Source organism: Agelaius tricolor, unplaced genomic scaffold (genome assembly GCF_023055355.1).
Source record: "Agelaius tricolor isolate 1412-34295 unplaced genomic scaffold, bAgeTri1.0.p SCAF_5, whole genome shotgun sequence".
In the NCBI taxonomy this organism is placed as follows: domain Eukaryota; kingdom Metazoa; phylum Chordata; class Aves; order Passeriformes; family Icteridae; genus Agelaius; species Agelaius tricolor.
The window spans coordinates 13,978,839-13,999,025 of NW_027269265.1; the positions used below are offsets into that span (position 1 = coordinate 13,978,839).

The following is a 20,187-nucleotide window of genomic DNA, read 5'->3' on the forward strand; positions in this document are numbered from 1 at the left end:
CACAGACTGTTTCTTTGGGGTGTCTCCCATCTGAAAAGGCATTCTTGATTTGTATTTCATTCACTTCTATTTACTGGTTTTCATGTCATTATATCTCTCAAATTCTTCTCCTCTGGCTTCCTACCAGAACACTTCTCTCTGCTGCACACCAGGCTTCCTGGCTTCAGTATGCACAAATTCAGGTCCCTGAACCTTAAACATAATGGACATAAGGACAGAAGAAAAGTTCCTATGCCAATGACCTTTCAGCTTAGTTAGCTGAATGTGCAAATTTACCCAGCAACAAAATGCTGCAGGGGACTTTGGGGTGATTAAAAAGTTGAAGGGGGAGGGGAATTCACACAGGCGACTTTATTTATGGTTTGCACCTTCTGCTCTTGGGTATGGACTGGCTACAAGGCTCCCACTCATGAGATTTCCCTACCCTGGTGAAATTAGTATCAATTCAGGAGTCTGAGCCTGATCCTGCCAGCAGATTTAACAAGCACCAATTGATTAGGTATGGGCTGGAGCAAAACAATGTGATCCATTCACTTTCCTAGAGCTTTTTTGATAAGATTTTCTTAAATAATGGAAGAAATGCTTCTGACCCATCTTTTAAAGTGCATACATATACACGCACACACACACATACCTAAATGGGAGGAAACATCCCATTCTTTTAATTTCCAGTCTTGATTTCACATATTCTAACTTAAAAAGAGGTAAAAGTATTTGTTTGTCATTTGTAGACCATGCTGCAATCCTGAGTGAATTTTATAGGTGAATTTTAAAGCCCTCAACAATAGGGGCTTATGATGGAAACACCGATAGACTGTTATTATAGTGCTGGTCATAAATACAATGCAATTTCATTTTATATAACATTCTTCATACAAGATCTCACAAAATGTTTTACGGTAAGTATCAACTGAAAGCTAAAGGAAAGAGAAAGAGAATTTGAAGGCAAAATTTCATTGACTTTAACAAGGGGGAAAGAATTCCTTTACGAATTACACAAGTAAAAGTCCAAAATTTCTTCTGTCTGAACTTTGTGTAGAAGGCTCTTAGGAGGATGAGAATACATACATAAATCGTGCCTTTCTCTCCAAAATTCAAGATTTCAGCTCCTAGTTCCACTATTTATATATTCGTGAGGCTCCATTACATACCTTGGCAAGGCCCTTCATTAGATAGTCTGCCAGGATCAGACGTAAAGTCCTGAATTGTCATTTATTTCCACAGGGCTAAGGGCACCTGACAGCTTGTAGCCTCATAGCCTCGACCCAAGAAGAGCAGAAGGTGCAAAGCAGCAAAGAATGAAGTCACTTGAGTGACTTCCCCTCCCCCCTCAAATTTTTAATCACCCCAAAGTCCCCTGCAGCATTTTATTGCTGGGTAAATAATATAATGAAAAAGTGCCTACATGACACAAGCCGCATGGGCACAGACAGCTATTAAAACTGAAATGATTTATTTCGTAACAATCTGAGGTAGCACACTTTAACTCTAGGTAAAGCAACTCCTCCATTTCTGCTTGCCTCATTTGCATAAGTAATTGACAGCTTGTTAACAGCTCATTAGGAACACTGAAAACCATGTGACAGATACAAACCTAGTGCTAGAGGGGAGAAAATCTGTGAATTACAGTATATTGAAAACTCAATCAGATCCAGAATTACAGGTCACAACACAAGTTGGTTATTTTATTAGGTTAAAAAAAAATTAAAAGGTTAACATACCATTTTTCGACCTGTATTTTTAAGATAGCAGGCTACAAGGTAATTAATTAAGAATCTGATTGGGAAATGAGCTACTCTCTGCTTCCATGGGTAAGTTTAGGAATGGTACAATGTTAATACATTAGGACAAATAATAATTGCTGAGAATTAAAAAAAAAAAGTCTTGATGTAGTATTCAATTTTAGTTTGGGAATATACCTTCCTCAAGAAAGCAGGTCGCTTCCAGACACTGCAATCTAATATTCTGTAACTGAGAAAAATGTGAGGAATAATTTGATTTTAGTCTATAAAAAGAAGATAAGTGTTCTGATTTGCGCACTCTTACTATCTGTAAATTTTGATGATTTTTTTTTTAAGGACATTTAAATATAAACAGTGCAAATGACAGTTATATCAGCAAATCTACTTTTTTTGTATTAAACACACAACCCCCACAATCTTGCTTTTCTAGCACTGTTAGCAGAAATAGAGTAACATGTAGAAATAAAATTATCTTCTTGGAAAAACTCTCCCTTTCTTTGAAACCGGATGTGGATTCCCTGTAACTCAAGTGACATTTGCTGATGAGGACAGAGCTGGCCAACTGCACACTAGTCTGCAGAGCAAACCAGTAGGTTGGGTGATTTCAGCTCTTTCAAATACCAGTGGTTTATAGTTTCCTCCCTCTTCCCTCTGAAAAAAATACTAAAAAATGTGATCAGATCTAAACCTCTGACTACGTGGCCAGAGGAGCAACAATGTTAAGGTGTGGGATTATCAAAACTCTCAAGTTCTTGTTTATGTGCAGGGTTGCACTGTTTCAAGAGGTGCAATTTTTCGATACGGATGTATATGTTATTTAGACAAGTCTCATAAAAAGTAAGTTCTGATACAGTCTCAGTGAAATTGTGGATCTACTTTGGTGCTACAAATACAGGTGTATGACTACAGTACTCTGGCTGGTGGGGATAAAATCTCCTTGTGTAGACATGGTTTAAGAGTGATTAATGAATCCATGACCTGTGGTACAACCAAAGTGGCATTTATGAGTCACTTCAGCACTTTTGAAAGCTCCATCTTTAGTCTTCATTACAAGGAACGGCCGCAGGGCCCTTGTGCCCCCTGCGTTAATTACACCGACTCCTGCACCGGTGAAGTTATTCTGTTGTAAATACAGCAATATAAACTTCTAATGCAGACACGCTCGATTGGTATAAAGAGAGCTTTACACATGGTACAAATGACCCCAGCTTTACACTGAGCTTAGGCAAGGCATGATTCACATACACTGAAGAAAAATTAGCTCATTTTTTGCCCTTGAGCCCAGATCAACTGAAGCGTTTTGCCCAGGGAAAAGTCAGTGCATGCCTGGTGAGAAGCAGTGCCAACAGTCAAAGTTCAAGATCACAAACTAAGACTTCTAACATGGCAAATTAAATGGATGGTAAACTCACCACAAGTGAGAATAAGAAATTGGTAAACCTAAAATTCCAAACCAAAAATCAATGAATTTTACTTACATGTTCTTTTCTTTGACCATAATAGTACAGAAATGCAAATGCTGTGTTTGACAATATATCTTGTACCTGAGTACTGAACCAGAAGTCTCAGATAAAAGGGCTTATTTTGGGGTTTTTCCCATGTCATGCTTCATTCCAGTATATGGCTTCTCTGACAATATCCTTTGAGGCCTGGGCTTTGTTTTGAAGTTCTTTTATTTTACCCTCCTTGATTTTTGCATGTGAAAATCCCACTTTGATTTGGTTCCTGTAGGTCAAAGATAAACACTGAAAATCAGTGACCGCTTTCAAAACGCAGATTGGTTTCCAGTTAGACTGGACTGAATTGCAGCTGAAATTCTGGGAATATATTCTTTTTCTGTATTAACCACTCAGTCAACCTTTATAAGCAGATGACATGATTAAAATGAAGTTTGAACATTTTCTGTAAATTAATTCTCTCACTTATGACAAGAGCCTTCTAGTTTTCATTAACTTAAGTGCCATTTCCTTGGGACTCTTATTTTTACAGTTTCTAATCTACAGTTCTGTAATGACCTAGTCTCAGGAACATATTATGCTATATTTCCTTTCCCTCAGTCCTCAAACAAGGCACATACAGGCTTTTCAAAAAAGGAAAGGGCCTGCCTCACTTTGGCATCCAGCTTACAAGCACATAAGATATTGCATTTTGCTACTGAGAGTTTGTTATGTTGAATCTCAGGCTGCAGTCCTCTTGGCTGCTTAACAAAGCTTCAGATTTTAGTATGAGTGGTGAAAAGTCTTCATCCAGCTATTAATACCTCCTTATTCTTGGAGCATACCTTTCCTTACAGACATCATGCTGCCCATCACTTTACACTGGAGTTAACTAAAGTTTCATTTCCAGAGTGCCAACCACCACAAACAAGCTGCTTTGGCATCCAGGGTTCAAGTGCAGAACGGTACTTTAGGGAACAGAAGTTATCTGTAAGCCTCTTTAGGAAGCATGGGGTAGAGTTTTGGGTTTGCACATGTGTGACACTGTTGTTTTGAGTAAAACTAAGTCATTCTTCATCTGTTCATATCAGGAGCTCATACAGGATCTGTTCTCTAGTATCTTTATACAGCCCATCTTGCAACAGTGGCAAGTACATTTACTCACTAGCCTTCCTCTGGTTTTTCAGTTGCCAACTGTGATCTTAGGGTGACCTTAATATACAGGTAATAAATATCAGATTAATTTTATTTTTTTCAGCTCTTTCCATCAATATACATTGTTTATGTTTGTCTATTGACAATAAAATTTATTAAAATATATCTGTAAAGTTAATTTCTTCTTTTTCTTCTAGTGAAGCACTAAGTAACAAAAACCTTATATATAAGCTCCAGAAGGGCAATAATCTCTGCTGTCAGGATCACTACCAAAGGCATCTCTTTTTCACATTGTTGGAATGTGTGTGTAAATGACACTGTTTTTTAACTTCATACTTTTAAGTCTGTTCTTCAGTTATCCCACTTCTTTTCAGCTTTATCCATCTCATGCTTTCTCAAATATTCTTTCCATTCAAACAAATAATGTAAATAGCTGTAATATGTGCAAAGCCTGGGTGAGATAATATTCTCTCAAAGCTTGGGAAATAAGACCAGATTTCAGTACTGGCTGATGAACTGATAAAAAAACAAATGAATATTTTCTAAGAAGATTGGAGCATCCAAATTTGCAAAAGCCACAAGACATCTTGTAATGTCAGAAGTCAAATTTTGGGGCTGGGTTTTGTTTCAAGGGAGGAGAATTCAATGGTGGAGCAAATTTTGTATGTGTTCTTCATAAATTACTACATCATCACATCAGTTTTACAGAGTGACACTCTACAGACAGCCCCCATTTAGACTTTGAGCACCATGCAAAGTGCAGCAGTTCTTTAATAAATCTAAAATAAAGATGTATATAAATACTGTATTCTAGGGATAAGAATAAATCATTCAAAACAAATCCTTTGAGTTGCTACATCTATATAGGTAATAGGCAGCAGACAAGTTTAAATGATAATCAAATCCATAAGTGACATTTTCTCTAGACTATTATCTTATTTTCTGCTGCTCTCCTATTGGACATCACTTCCTATATAAGTTTCACTTATAAGGTTCTGAGAGCACAGCATATGAAAGAATGGCAAAGAGAAGCAGAAAAAATGCCAAGTTGCAAATAAGCTACAGGGAAGGGCTGTGAAAGCATGTCTCTGAAGCAGTCCATCTACAAATGTTTGAATATGATCTTGAATATGTAGATACACTGGAAATACCTCTGTTTATACCAACTAAAATAGGTGGTTGGATAAATGTGTATAAAGAAATAGCCAGGTGTTCAGACATCTTTCCAGCCTTCAAAAACATTGCCATCCCAGAGAAGTTCAGTTAGCACAACTCATACATACACAAGTTTGGAAAAAATTATGTATTTTAAATTTTTTTTTAGTAACTTGTGCTGTAGATGCATGCTATTGTGTGTGTCATAAATTAGAGCCTGGTTTTATCCACTTTATCCAAAGTGAGACTCACCATAGCAAACCTTTTCACTCACTTGAAAAAATGTTGAAATGTTTTTTCACTCACTTGAAAAAATCAGAATGTATCTAGGTATCAAATATCAAAACAATCCTATTGTTTTGAAATATCAAAACAATCCTATTACTCTACGTTGCCCCTGAGTGGTGCAGCTGTATGTAAGTATGGCTCTCCCCACCAAGCACACAAACAACATGGTCTTAGGACTCCATAAGTAATTGTTTACTAATTACTGTCTTCCATCAAACACAGGTTATTATTTCAAGGTAATACTTCTGTATGTACCAGTTTTAAATGCAGGCATATTTTTAGGATGGACGTGTTTATGTGTATGAGTTTATGCCTGTATGACTGTTTAACATCATGCACATCTAATTTCTCTGTACTCTACAAATGCACAAAATCTCTGTTTCAGATACAAAGCTACAGAAAAACACCTCCTTTTGACATCACCTACATGCAGAGGCAGTTCCCTTGGGCACTCAGTTACACTGCTGTTGGGCTGCCTTTTTCTTTAATTTCCCTTCCTGAAACCCTGGAGGCTTCAAATGCCGTTTATTTAATATGGCAGGTGTGGAAAATCTAAAGCACCTCTGGTTTCTTGGACGTAAACTTTTTGTCTTGTCATCATTTGCTAACTCAGCTGCAGTGAAGGAGAGGTGTATTACAGAGATTGACCTAAAATTGGAGGATTAGGTCCTATGAATATTTCAGACAGCACAGATCACTGGACGGGGATATCTACATCCAGAATTGTTCTCTGCTCCAAACATCACTGCAGAAAGTCCTAATAGTGCTGTTGTATAGGTTAGTGCTCATTCAGATTTTTTTAAAATCCCTGCTTTCATTAGGAATACATCTAATTAAAGGTCATTTACCCCCAACCTGGGAGCCCCTTGTGCATGTCTGAATGAAGCAGTTCAAAACTCTGTCCTTTTCTACTTCCATTTCACTCAAGTAACGACAGGGTTAAATTGCTAATAGAGGTTTCATGAGGTCTGCCAGAGCCCACTCTCCAACACTTACATCTGTTCAACAATTATTACAGCATTTTTGTCATAAAAAATTCAACACCCTGAGTGTCGTGCTAGCAAAACCTGAAAATTTATGCAGTGAATAGAATAGCTAATTTCTCTGAGGAAATGCAGGGGGGAAAATTACAGATTTAACTTAAATTCTCAAGTACTGTAGAGCACACATCTGACTCCCTCTTTAGGTTTTGTCACCATGTAGCATAAGTAGGAACACCATCTACAGTAGAGCAAGAAACCTTTGCAAAGCAAATTTATGCCTTCGAAGAAACAATGCCTAAAACTCAGAAGGGGGCTGTACTGGATTCATCGTTTTACCTCACAAAATCTCATTTAAATAATAAATTATTCAGATTATTCTCAGGATAGGGTTATTCTCTCACTACCTCTTGCTGTTACAGAGTGAACCACACCCTCTGCAGGGTACAGGTAACCGACAGATATGCGGAGACAAAAAGCCAACAGAAAAACAGTCTTTTGTCTCCTGAACTTTGTGTCTGGCTGCTTGATGTTTGTGGTAAAAGGAAAAAGAAAACAGAACCTGCCTGGCTTCTCCACAACGGTAGGAATATGGATTTTATGCTAAACCTAACGCTGTCTAGTTAAGATGCCAGTGGACTGGAACAACATGCTAGAGGCTATAGCCTTCTATTCTCCAGGGCCGGACTCTTACTTCCAGTTCCAGGGGTTCAGCCGTAACCATAATTGCAGCCATGACGAGTGGGGAGCTCTTTCAGTGTCACAAGAGCAACAAATAAAACAAATGGTTTGGGAGCAGAGTCAGGGGCCATTCTCAACACATAAGGTGCAAAGGGGAGGCTGCTGGAAGTGAGGACGGATGCTGCACGCTCCGTTCCTTCAGGCTGAACCCTGCTGGGATGATGGGAGCTGGACAAATGCTGCTGCTGCAGAGGCACTCGTATGTGAGTTCAGATAAAAACTGCACATTGGCTCAAAGGATATTTGCGGGGGCATTTTTGCCATTTTTCACGAACAGTGCAACAAGGTTACAAAAGTACACACTCAGTGGAATGTCTGTAGGGGCTGGACCTGCTAGACCAGTCTGTCACTTGGGCATTGGAAGCCACGGGTGTCAGCCCTCAGGGAGTTCATAGGGCCTGATTTGCTAGCAGTAGAAAAACTGTTCTGAAAAGATTTGCCCTTGGAATTAAGTGCTGGACCAAAGTTTCAAATACCCAGCATACCAGTGATGTTTGCATAGGAACTGCAGATTTAGTTTTTACTTATTACTGCATTTTTTTCTGATATCCAGATTATTGATTTGGTTGCAAACAGTAACAAATGTGTAAGAAAACTTAGGTTAAATAAGAATAATTTTCACCCTAGAAATCAGCAACTAGTGCTAGCCCAGGGTCAGCTTTGGGAAGCCTGGGACCTGCAAAAATACTATTTCAATGTTTATTCTCAGTCACAATGTCATACCTATAAAATCAAATGTTCTCAGAATGTTTTTTCAAATACATATTTTTGATGCTTTCTTTTTGTGTAAATAAAAATTACAAATATGCATAGGCAAAATGGTTTGCCCTTCCAGCTCCCATTTCTAAATTTCTGTGAATATTATAAGTTCATACAAGAAATGATGATACTTTGTTACTGCTGTCCTTTTCCTACTTTTTCCAGCAGTGGAGTCAGTACCCATGTAGGATGGCTGGCCATCACAGGACACAGATGCCAAATGCTGGCAGATATTATTCCAGTGTCAGAATCTTTTTCCTTGTCAAACTCCCTAGGCATTTGCGTTAATGGCTCTGGAGCTGCCTCTGGGTCTGTCACGTGGGGTAGCAGCTGATGGGTTTTCTGCAGTTTGCTCCTGCATGACATCTTCCTTTAACTCGTCTTCGGTTCTGACGAATTTGTACATTATTACCTACTTGGAAATAAGATCCTATAAATTTTGCACTGGAGCTATGATTTCTCTACAGATTTGTGTACTTCCCTCAGAGCTCATGTGTGTGCATGTAGCACATCCTCTCAACAGCTTTGAATGGCATGCAGTTAAATTACATCCTGGAAACAAAGAAATATTGGAGCAAATTAAACTATTTACTAAGGATTTGTTTCTCCTTGTCCTCATCACTATCCTGTCCTCTCTTGCACCCGTTTTTTTATGATTAGTGGATCATTCTTTGTTAATTGAAGCAAATCTTCTCTCTTCTCTTCATTCATAGGCCAGAGGACAGCTTTCAGCCTGTAGGTTGTTTACAGACTGGTCGTATGGATTATTGGCTGTTCATGCTGCATGAGTTTGCCATTTAAATTTCAGGATCTTAATCCTGAAAAGATTAACTTCAACTTGGGTGGGTTGTTCAGAACACATGTAAATCTTTGCTGCACTGCAGCCTTTGAGGGCCAGCTCCTATAAAGTCTTTGAGGTAAGGAGCCCCAGACCTGGTCATCTGTGCTCCTATCCATCAGAGAACCCAAGTGTGAGAGAGCTCTGCGGTAAGAGCCAGAGCAGGACAAAAGCACTCAGCAGTTTGCACTGGCGGCAGTGAATAGAGATGAGTCCCTGAGGAGAGCTGCTACGCTTGACTGCAATATAAATACTAAATGTAAACAAATTTGCAAAGCTAACCCACGTCATACTATCATTGCTGTTACTCGACTGAAATATTTTAAGAAGGAAAATAACTATTAGCAAGAGGCAAATTACACACTTTCATGCAAATTTTGAGAAACATTCATTGCAAACTCTCTGAATCTTTCCATTTTTGCGGGCACTTTCAGAAACACAAGGCAGTTGTCCTACACATTCACTGCTACCAAATCATGTCTCCAACAAAAGAAAATTGGCAATTTTATTCACAGTTGATTTGGGGGATATACAGTACAAAATCTGTGGTTTTTCTTTCCCATTGTTTTTGTTTTGATAACAATCTGTGTAATCTGGTTTGAGATCTATACCTTTCTTCCTAACCTGCAAGGGAAGTCCCATGGAGTCTAAAGTAAGAGTATCAAGTAACCCTGTTTTATAGCAACAGCCTTTGTTACTGTTGTTATCTTTCATTCCTTTTTGATGGCAACAGTAACAAAAATCCTGCATCATATTTTCTGATTTCTATTTAAGAGGGGAGGGAAGCCTACTTTGATTGCTTTCAGGCTTCTCTGATGTGAGCAAGAAGCAGGCCTTGACAATATGTTCTTTTCTTTGGTGGCAGACATGGATTAGAGACAGGCTGTGCCAAAGAGTCACTTCGCAGGACAGCATCACAATTGGTCTTGTTCAATATAGAGTGCAACAAAATACTGAGCAGGAAGGGGGAATGTCATAAATGGATTTTGCCATCAAAACTATGTTCAAGTTTCTGCACCATGAGCTAAACTTCAGAGACCGATCCAGTGTAAGTGTTGAAAAAAAGGATCTGCCCTGAGGATTTCAGTTGCACCCTGCCCTTCAAAAGAAGTGAAGCTCTTTATATACCTTGTGCACACAAGCAAGCAGGAGATAACCACAACTAACAGACTCTAACCAAAGCAAGGAAAACAGTATTTAGTTAATTTTCAGACTGCTTTAGAGATCTTCCTTGTTGATAGCATGTTCGTATAATCTTTGCAGATTCCACTTGCCCTTTTAGCTGCAGATTCATTCTTCATCTCCTAAAAATAAATCCTTGCTAAGTTAAGGTTTTAGAACACTCTCGTAATACTCTGCATGAAAAAACACCTGCAGAACAGAGGAAAGACCTGATAAGTCCCCACAAATGAAAGCAACCAGAAAATGGCAGCTCCCACCTTCTAAATGCTACATGCCTTCAGCAATACAACTCTTCAAACCCATGCATAAAAAGCCAGCTACACAATTTTCTTTCTTATGCCACAAAGGAAAAAAAAAGTTTTGAGGAAATATCTACAAAGCCAGCTAAAAAGGCTGGAGGGTCAAGGCCATTCAGCCCTGAGTTCTCCCACTTTTTGCACTTCCATCCCTCAGTCCTTACTCAGCTCTGGATAGTTACATACATTCTAGGGTCACTAAGACAAAATTCACATTCAGTACAATTTAAAGTCAAAATGCAAGCAATTACAGTAAAATATAGATTTATAAATAGATTAAGTGGGGTTTTTTATATTATGTATTTGAACTACTCTTCACATCCTTGTTCCTCATACAAAATCAGAAAATTTGTAGGTTTTTTTTTAAAAAGTTTTATTTCATAACTCTGTCCTCTTTGCTATTTTTTGTAATCTGAGAGCAGAGAGACTTGAGCTATGTGTAAGTGGCTGATAAATTTCTCTCCTACACAGGCCAAAGACAGGCTCAGCAGCATCTACTCTCCTGTGCCAAAGCCACTCCTTGATGCAACAGCACGGTCTGTCCTTGAGGGGGGACTTGAGCAGTTTCACCTCCAAAGTCCCAGAAAGTTTGGATTTTCCCACATACCTCCTGCAGCCTTAAATGCTTATTTTATCCTTATTATATTCTTAACCTAAAGCTATTTGGGTCTGATTTTTAGGTATACCCAGGCATGCACAAAGGTGCAACAGCACAGATTTCAGTGGGATCACTTCTGCTGCACATCTGCACAAGCAGCAGCCCAAACAGGACCACTGTTGGGTTTGAGTTTACCTGGCTTTCCTTCATACTGATGAGTCAGTACAGAGTCACAGCTATCTCTTATCCTCCCAGAGTATGGCTCCGTTTCAAAAACCCAAAATAGCAAAGTCTGCTGCACTGCCAAACAGGAGACCCAGATTAAAGAATTTCAGACAGCAGTCTATCACAAGCCCGTCAAAACCATGTATATCGTGCAAAATAGTGATCGGAGAGACAGATCAGGTGACTGAACCAATATAGCAGCGCAATATGTTCGCTACCTTAATTATCTCAACTTTTTTTTTTTTTTTGGTAAGAAACCAAAACTATTTGCTTCTTCCCTCCTTATAAAGATATTTAGTGTTACTATGCCTATGGTTATGGAAACATTTTTAACATAGGCTTAGGAAAGGGGAATGGTTTTTGAAATAGGTCTTTTGTTTAAGAATGTGTGGTGTCATTGAGTTGGTACTCCAAAGTAGACTTTTATGCAAAAAAATAGCCTCTCTCCACTGTTCCTTCTGCTTTGCCCTTTCCTCCCTCTCCTTAGAAGCTCATGAGGCTGTCTCCTACCTTTTATTGAAGAATCAGCAACCAAGACAAACTAGTACACGCAAGGGGAAAAACAGCAGAAAGGAAAAAATCTATTATTCTTTGAAAAATTGTCCCAGTACTATTTTTAATCTGGGCACAAACAGAAATCTGTAGGTGAATACTGCTTCAGTTTGCTTCAGTTTATAACATGGTCATTAAATCCATATCAAATGTGTATTTTAGAGTCAAATCCTCTAAGACAAAGAGATGAAATAAGTAATCATTTGATAGAAGTACTTATAATGAATTAGATTTGAAAATGTTGGAAAGTCATTCAAGGAAAATCCTTCTTTTACCTTACACTGAAAACATATCATTAGCTTTAATTTAAGTCAAGGTGAGGAGGGGAAGGGGGGTGAGAGGAGGGGAATAGGCATCACAGGAAACTCTTGAGTGAGTATTGTTTAATCCCATTTAGGGACACTTTGAACAATGACATATATATAATGAGATATTTAAAATTCTTTGGTCAATCTCTAGCTAAAGGCTTTTACTGTGGAAAAAATGAGTAATTCAATACGGACTACACAGTCTTTCACATGCTTTTATTCTTGATTTGTTGGACATGTATAACATAAATTTCAAAACCAATCTATTAATGACTTAAATTGGAAACTGGTTTCCTTTGCTTTACATACAGCATTTCAGTAACAAGCATAATAACAGGTGGATCAATAGATGCTATTTGGTGCAGTATTTGAAGCATGTTAGCATTAGTCCTGTATCTCTATTATTGAACATTGTGTCAACAAATTCCTGCTTCAAGGAGGATGGCAAAAATATTTTCTAGTGTCAAGGTTATTTAACCACATGAAACGGTAAGAGTTTTTTTGTTTCCTCCTAACCTCGCCTCTTCCTTCTTCTTCTTTTAAATAATCCATGTTTTGATCAAATAAGTGGATGAAAAAAAATATTTTTGCATCAAATCTGTGTGCTGTCAACTAAGATTATGTTCTTTAGAATGGATAGTGGTTCTGGGAAGAAAATCAATTTTTTTTCTCTTAGAGAAACATAAAAAAGGAGAAAGTCACTAATGTAAACACAAATTTAGAAAATAACAAAGTGAGAGAGAACAAAAACAGTTGAGTTTACCATTTGAAGAGTTTAGCTAGGGAATTATTTCCGACCTATAGTTCTCAAACACAGCATGAAAAGACAGAAAAATGAAATTTTAGTCATTAGAATTTGACAGCTCACAGTCATAATATGCTGACATGTGTAACAGGAATTAAGGGGTTCTGCAGGCAGAATCAGCACTAATATTTTTTTAGGCAAATCATTTCTTTCAGCTCCATGAATCACAGCATTGGAAAATCACTGGACACTTACAAGTGACAGGTATAATATAACTGTACTCTTCTTTATATCATTTATTAAGCAGCTTTAATCCAGAGGTATTCATTACCACCTAACTGGAACAAAGTTTGTATGCCACAAATAAAAAGGGGTTCTATGTGGTGACCACAGCCACAGCAGGGAACAGCTTGATGGCTGCAGCCAAAACAAATTCTGCAACTTCTTGACACTCACCTGTAAAGTGAAGGTCTATTTTTTCATCTGTGAAAAAAAACCAAAACCACTTCAGTAGTCTATCATGGATGTACCATGTTTGACTAATGCTTGACCTCCAGGGTGTGACTGCACCAGAATTTCTCAGACTTTGAAGGTGTGAAGCATTCTTGGTTCACTTGATCTTTAAGAAATCCATCAAACATAACAGAGGTTTGCAGTCTTAAAACATCAGGTTTGTGAGGAAAACAAACACTTTTTATCTACTTAGTACTACAGACAAGTGCACTTCAAAAGACTACATAAATTATTTCCCTTTTTAAAATACATTTTATAGATGCCAACATGTTTTCTGGACCCTTTACAATCCTTTCAGAAGAACTCTTGGAGGTTTAACCCACAGACTCATAACTCAAAGACTAATCCCAAACACATATGATATTTCTGTTAGTTTTATGTTGGACAACCCTATGGATCACATTTATAGGGCTCAGGCAGCTGATGAGAGCTGGCTCAAGCTGGGAAGGTGAGCTCAATTGGCTTGAGCTGTGTGGTATGGCAGCAGCTGAGCAGCGGGTAACAACGGCAGAGATACAGCATTGCTTTCACACTTCAGCATATGACTCATGCAGAATATGAGTGACTCACATGCAGTATGTCATACCCAACAAAACTGAGCATACTCGGGGAAAACCTGAATATAATAGAAGTGCCATGCTCATGCCCTAATCACCTTGTAGAGTTAGCTGGGATAAATCCCTACTGCCCCCTGCTTTATCACTATTAGCTACAAAGAATCAAGGATGAACTCAACATGCTGATTTCAGAACATTTCTCTAGTAGAATCACTGGCATTTTATGAGCACTACATCATAAGGCTTGTTTCCAGCAGGTGTATACTTTTTAACATCCAGGTCAGGTGTATTAAACAACAGGGGATGCATTTCTTTGGCAGTAATCTGCCACTGTGGCACAAACAATCAGGGATGAGTATCTGACTCAACAAACAGCTGTTGAAATTCTCCCTTGCTTTTTGTTTCTAAGCAGATGGCACAACCCACCCAGCCTGTACCCTCTGCTTTGTGCAAGTTCAACAAGCTCTTCAGCCGGTGCAGAACCAGTTCCTAACTCAGTACCATAAATCTGCCAACTTCTCTTTGCATATCCTTGAATCCTGCAGAGAGGATAAAAATATCTTTGGAGCTGACAGTCTTTATGTTTTTACAGTTCCTTGTTGCATAAACCCTGTGAAGGCAAAAAACCTTGGTAGCCAAATGTTTCCAGGTAGTAAGGGATGGGCCAAGGGCAAGCAGTGCTACTGGAAATCTTTTTGACAGTGTGTCATTGGCTGTTGGGGGCTTAAGGACTGTCTTTTAGGGCTACAAGGAGGGTTAGTCATACTCTTCCATCATTTTGCTTCTCTCTATATATTCATCTCTGTTGACCATAAATAAAATCCTTTGTCAAATCCATGAAAATTTCAAAAGGTGAAAGCAGAAGCAGCTCAGAGAAATTAAATAGCATACATCTTGGATCCTGGATCAGTTACTCCTGCATCAACACTCTGAACTCCCTATGCTTTTCTGAAGCTTATCATATGTATCAAAAATTTTTCCTTCTGTCTTTCCTCCTCACTTGCATGCCAGCTTTTTTTCCTTCCAATTTGAATTTTTCCTTCTAAAAACTCATCCCCTTCATCAGAAGAGAATTTGATTTATGTGCCAAGACCTGAGGAATTGCTATGCTCCCTTCTAAAACTTTTGTTTCTATTTCCATGAATTTAGTACTAACTCTAGATATGTGAACTTTTGATGTGTTAAATTATCATCTAATGTGTTAAATTATCTGATGTGTTAAATTATCATCTTCTGTCTTTTGCCATGCCCTGTATGCCTTCCTTTGGATTTGCACTTGAAGATGCACTCACCTGAAAACATACTCCAGACTCTGCAGTGAAAGAATGAAAAGGATGAATAAATGAATTCTGCTTGAAGTGACAGTATGTATTATGAAAGAAGTTTTAATTTCAGATAATAAAGACTGAACCCTACTCTCCAGAGGCCTGTGATAATGAGCAGACTAATGGTGGCAAACCCCACCTCTCAAAGATACTGCACTGTGTTCATGGGCTCAGCACTGAACCAGCAGTGCCCTTTATTTCTTCCTCTTTGGATCTGGCATGTGTCAGTTGAGGTATCCAGAGACAGCACAGATGCCCAAACGTGGGCAGGAAGCCAGGTTGCAGGGCTTACAGTATAAATATATATTTTTTTTAACTTCATGCATACCCTTTTTCCCAGTAAGTGTGTTTTTCGGGCTTAGAAACTCTGTGTTCTTAGCTATTTTAAGAAACCTGAAGGGTGAGAGATGGAGAAGCAGCAGACATGTTGGCAACAAAGATCGCTCCATGAACAGAATGCCAAGATTAAAAACAACCAAGGGAAAAAAGGAAAAAAAAAAAAAAAGGAAAAAGGAGGGATACCTTTGACTTTTTCTTGCTCTTTCATCTCAAAAAATTGGCTCGTCTGAAACTGTTGGTTTCTGGCAAAGATTTGATATCAAATGAGAGAAATAGCATGTTCCTGAAGCAAGGTGATTTCCAAAGTGAGGCTAGATGTGCATTCAGCTTCTTCTACTTGGCAGCTATCATGAAGGGCAGAAAGATTTACCATTTCTTCAGAGGGTATATAACAGGGTTGCCCCAATCTGTCAGGAAGTGTTAGAACTCAGTAAGACTTGAAGTGGGATTTAAAAGTTACTGAAGCTCATTTGTTCACAATGTCAGGTGTGGATCCACCCCAATCAAAATAAAAGATAGGAAGAAGGAAATATTGCAGAGTCCTAAAGGGAAGTTCTTCACACAACCAAGCTTAGTGAGAACACTAAATAAAGAGGGAAAATGCAGAAGTCCTTGCAGTTACTGTGTATCAGCTGATCTGTTGGACCATAGGCACATGAATTCTGTTTGTCTATACCAAATGTAAAAGGGTAGTTATGCATTTTATATTTACAGTGTATGTGTGTGAGAGAGAAGAGAAAGAAAGAGAAGAAAAAGAAAGAAAGAAAGAAAGAAAGAAAGAAAGAAAGAAAGAAAGAAAGAAAGAAAGAAAGAAAGAAAGAAAGAAAGAAAGAAAGAAAGAAAGAAAGAAAGAAGGAGGAAATGAGAATGTTATTTATAATGTCAAACTGATTTTTGGATGCTGCCTTACAGTTTGTATGAGAACATAAGGATGGGATATTAACTAAGGCTCTACATAGGGTTTTTGCATTTTTAAGAAAAAGAAAGCTAAAAAATAACACTGCATAACCTCTACAAAATGGGTCACAACTGGACTAGAAGTAATTGCAGAAGTCCCATTTTGTCTAACAACATTTCTCCAATGGTCTGTCCAGATTTCTGTCTAATCTAATCTATCCATACGCCTATCACTTTGAAAATGACTTGCCATTTTTCACATTTTATTAATCCACCTTTGAAAATTCAAAATATGATTCAGAAGCAGGAAATGGCCTTGTGAAACAAAAATAATAAGTAAAAGCACATGCCTAAATCTGCACTCTGTCTTACTATACAAGAATTAAAATGCATACTGCATCTCAAAGATCTTTTTTATTCTTTCAAAGCAAGAACTAATGGAATAAGGGAAAGAAAAGTTTCCACGGCCCAGATATGTCTTTGCTGAATCACTTTGTAAGGTGTGGACAATTGAGTCATAAACTTTCACACTACAGATGGCTGTGTTTCTTTCATAGTGAATCAAGCTCTAAAAGATCTGTGACACTTTATGTTATATGTTAACTAGAGAGGCATATTATGTAAAAAGCACATAGGGTTTCACATGCACTAGTGCTCTCTGCACAAGAGAGCATCATTTTCAATATTCACTCATAAAACCAGCTTCCATTTTTATTTACTAAATTTCTTGTGCAATTGCCTGAAGTACATTCATACTGCTATCAGACTTGCTGGAGATCCTGCTTTGTAGATCTTCTCAAATTTATTAAATGCATTCATTTATATCCCATAATTTTATTTTTTTACTTTGAAATAAAAAAAAAATCAACATATAATATCTTTCTAGATTGACACCCCAACTAATGCTACTTTAAGAAATGGAAGAAAAGACAAGCAATTTGATATATATATATATATGTGTTTTCCCACATGGTAAAAGTGTCCAAATATTTTAGGCACATTTTAGAATTTTAGAGTTAATATGATAATGCAAAAATACTTGCTGTCTATCTTAAACCAAATCTCTCTTCAATACAAGGCCTTACAACAGAAATGCTAATACCTGTTAACTACAGGTGCACAATGTACAGTTACAGTGACATTCTAAGGGTTTAAGAGCTCCAGTAAAAATTTCTATTTACATTTTTACTGCAAGTATGTTCCTTATAAACATTAATTTTAAAACCAGTAAAAAAAGCTTAAAATCAGGCTTCTCCAGCTGACAGGTGGTTCTGTGCCCATGAGCTGAAGGGCAGTCACTGAAGAGGATCAATAGATAGAACAACGATTAACACTTTGTTTGAGCAGAGAACATTTTGTTCTCATTTTTCTGAACCAGTAGAAGATTTTTACACACTGCAAAATTTGTTTCTAAGGCAATTATAAATAACTGTGTATTTAAAACAAATAAAAATGATAGGGAAAAAAAGATTACTACAGTCCACCTCTCAAGATATATATACTGTTCTTTGGACACTACTGCTTCGCATGAACCTATAATTTGTTATTGAAGAAGACATTTTCTTAGTTAGAAAATGGATTGTATTCATTACTATGCTACCAGCCAGAAAGGGGCTGATGCTGGGGATTAATCCCTGCATTTTTGAAACTTTTTCTTCAAAAACTGTGTCATCTGAGATTTTCTGGAGATGTAAAAATGTGTCAGGCTGAATTAAAAACTATGCTTTAGATCAAGCTGGCTAAACATCTTGACCCAGCAGATAAAAAGTTCTTGGAGTAACTGAAAGATCACATTTCTGTCACATCTCTAGGTGCACAAATTAAAGGAAACAGTAAAAATAGGCAGTGGATAAAAAGACAGACACAATGAGAACAGAAGTTTTCAACTCTCACTATCTTTTGAGATACAGATTACTTCAAACACACTAAAGATTCCACACAGATGATTGGCTTGATCACTAATCTAAAGTCTCATGATTCAAAGATTGTTATTAACACTTTTTAGCTTGAAGTAAGAATCATATTTCCTAATATATAATCTATATAAGCACTAATATACTTAATTTGATTTTTTTTTTCAGTTTTTATCATATCCCCTCAACCAGGTTGTCTGTGCTGAAAGGGTCCATGCTAAGTCTGTTTCACAGACACCATTATTCCCATTCATCTGAAATTTCTGACAAAAGACAAACTTTTGCTGCCACTTGGTTCCCAACTGAAGGCTAAAATTGCAGGTATGGTGTCTGTTTTAGCATCTCTCAGATCTTAATTCTGTTGTGATCTCTAAATACCTTGAGGTATTTAGACGTAGTAGATGAGTCACCTAAGCCATGGAAAATGTGTTTCATTATGATGACACAGAATCTGCGAATTGTTCTCACTTAAACTGCAGCTCTGTAATGTTTGCTACCAGTCTTCAAAGACATTTGAGCCCATTTTGCCCAAACGAGCCACTGTGAGCTCTTTCCTTTTGTCTTATCTCCCTTACATCACTCTGGTGTTTCAGGTGTGCATCAGAACCTCCTGCAGTTTTCTGTTTATTGCACATAAGCTCTTTTACATGTGGCACAACTGGAGTTTCAGACACTCACTCAAAATAACCTGCTCGTTAACTTAATTCTACACCCACATCTTTAGACAGATTATGAAGGTCTTGCAAACTAATTTGTCCCACATAATTAGGTCCTGAGAGCTTTGCAATATACTTTCTTACTATGCTTTAAATTCCAAAAAAAACCCTCTTTGGAGGTAATTTGACACATAAAATGCATGCAGTCCTCAGTGTGTTTGCCACATGTTCTGCTGTTTCCTGCTATGTTAATATGCCCTTTCATCATTTCCTCTCACCACATCCTCTTGACTGTGCTTCTTTCACCCCCTCCTCCACACACTTTCACTGACTTATCACTACTCCTCAGAGAGTTTCACTTACACTAGGAAGTAGCATCTGTAATAGAACCAGTTGGTTATAATTTAGAGAAGAAATTATGGCAAATAATCAACATTTTGAGTTTTAGATCAGAATATTTTCAGGGCAACTTTCAACTTCTGTTTCTACTCTTTTTGTTCCAGCCACAGCTAATTATCTTCTTGTCTGCGTTCATACCACATTGAACAAGCCCATTGAAATGCATTTTACTGGCAAGTTCAGAAAGATTGAAAATGAGTGCTAACAAAATGATGCTTTCCTGAGCAAGGGCAGGTTTTGATAGACTTACTCAAGTAGGAAACAATATGATCTCCCAAGGAATAGAGTACCAAAAAGTGGATGTTAAAAGTGCTCCCAATAGAATCCTTAACTTCCTTGCCAAAAGACATTTAATGTGCAACCATCTCTACTGTAAAACAAATGCTGAAGAGGTGCAGTCAGTGATATTTGCACAGGTTCATTCTCATTAAAGGCTTTTATAATAGCATTCACTCTGGTGTAAACTTTTAAAAATTGACTTCTAGATCTATTAATCCCCTTCATCTCCTTCTCAGGAGCTTAATGTGTGACATTGTAGCTAAAAGGACTAGGTTGGGCCTTAGAAGAATAAATGGGAATACAGAGTAG

General features: G+C 37.7%; 1 long non-coding RNA gene across 2 annotated transcripts in view; it reads right to left on the reverse strand.

Moving 5' to 3' along the window:
* The window catches only part of LOC139589796 (uncharacterized), a 54,604-nt gene that overhangs the window by 21,569 nt on the left and 12,848 nt on the right, over positions 1–20,187 (reverse strand). For both annotated transcript variants that reach the window (XR_011679135.1, XR_011679134.1), the window contains exon 3: positions 3,287–3,467. This is a non-coding gene — a long non-coding RNA (uncharacterized lncRNA). The remainder of the gene's footprint in view (positions 1–3,286; positions 3,468–20,187) is intronic.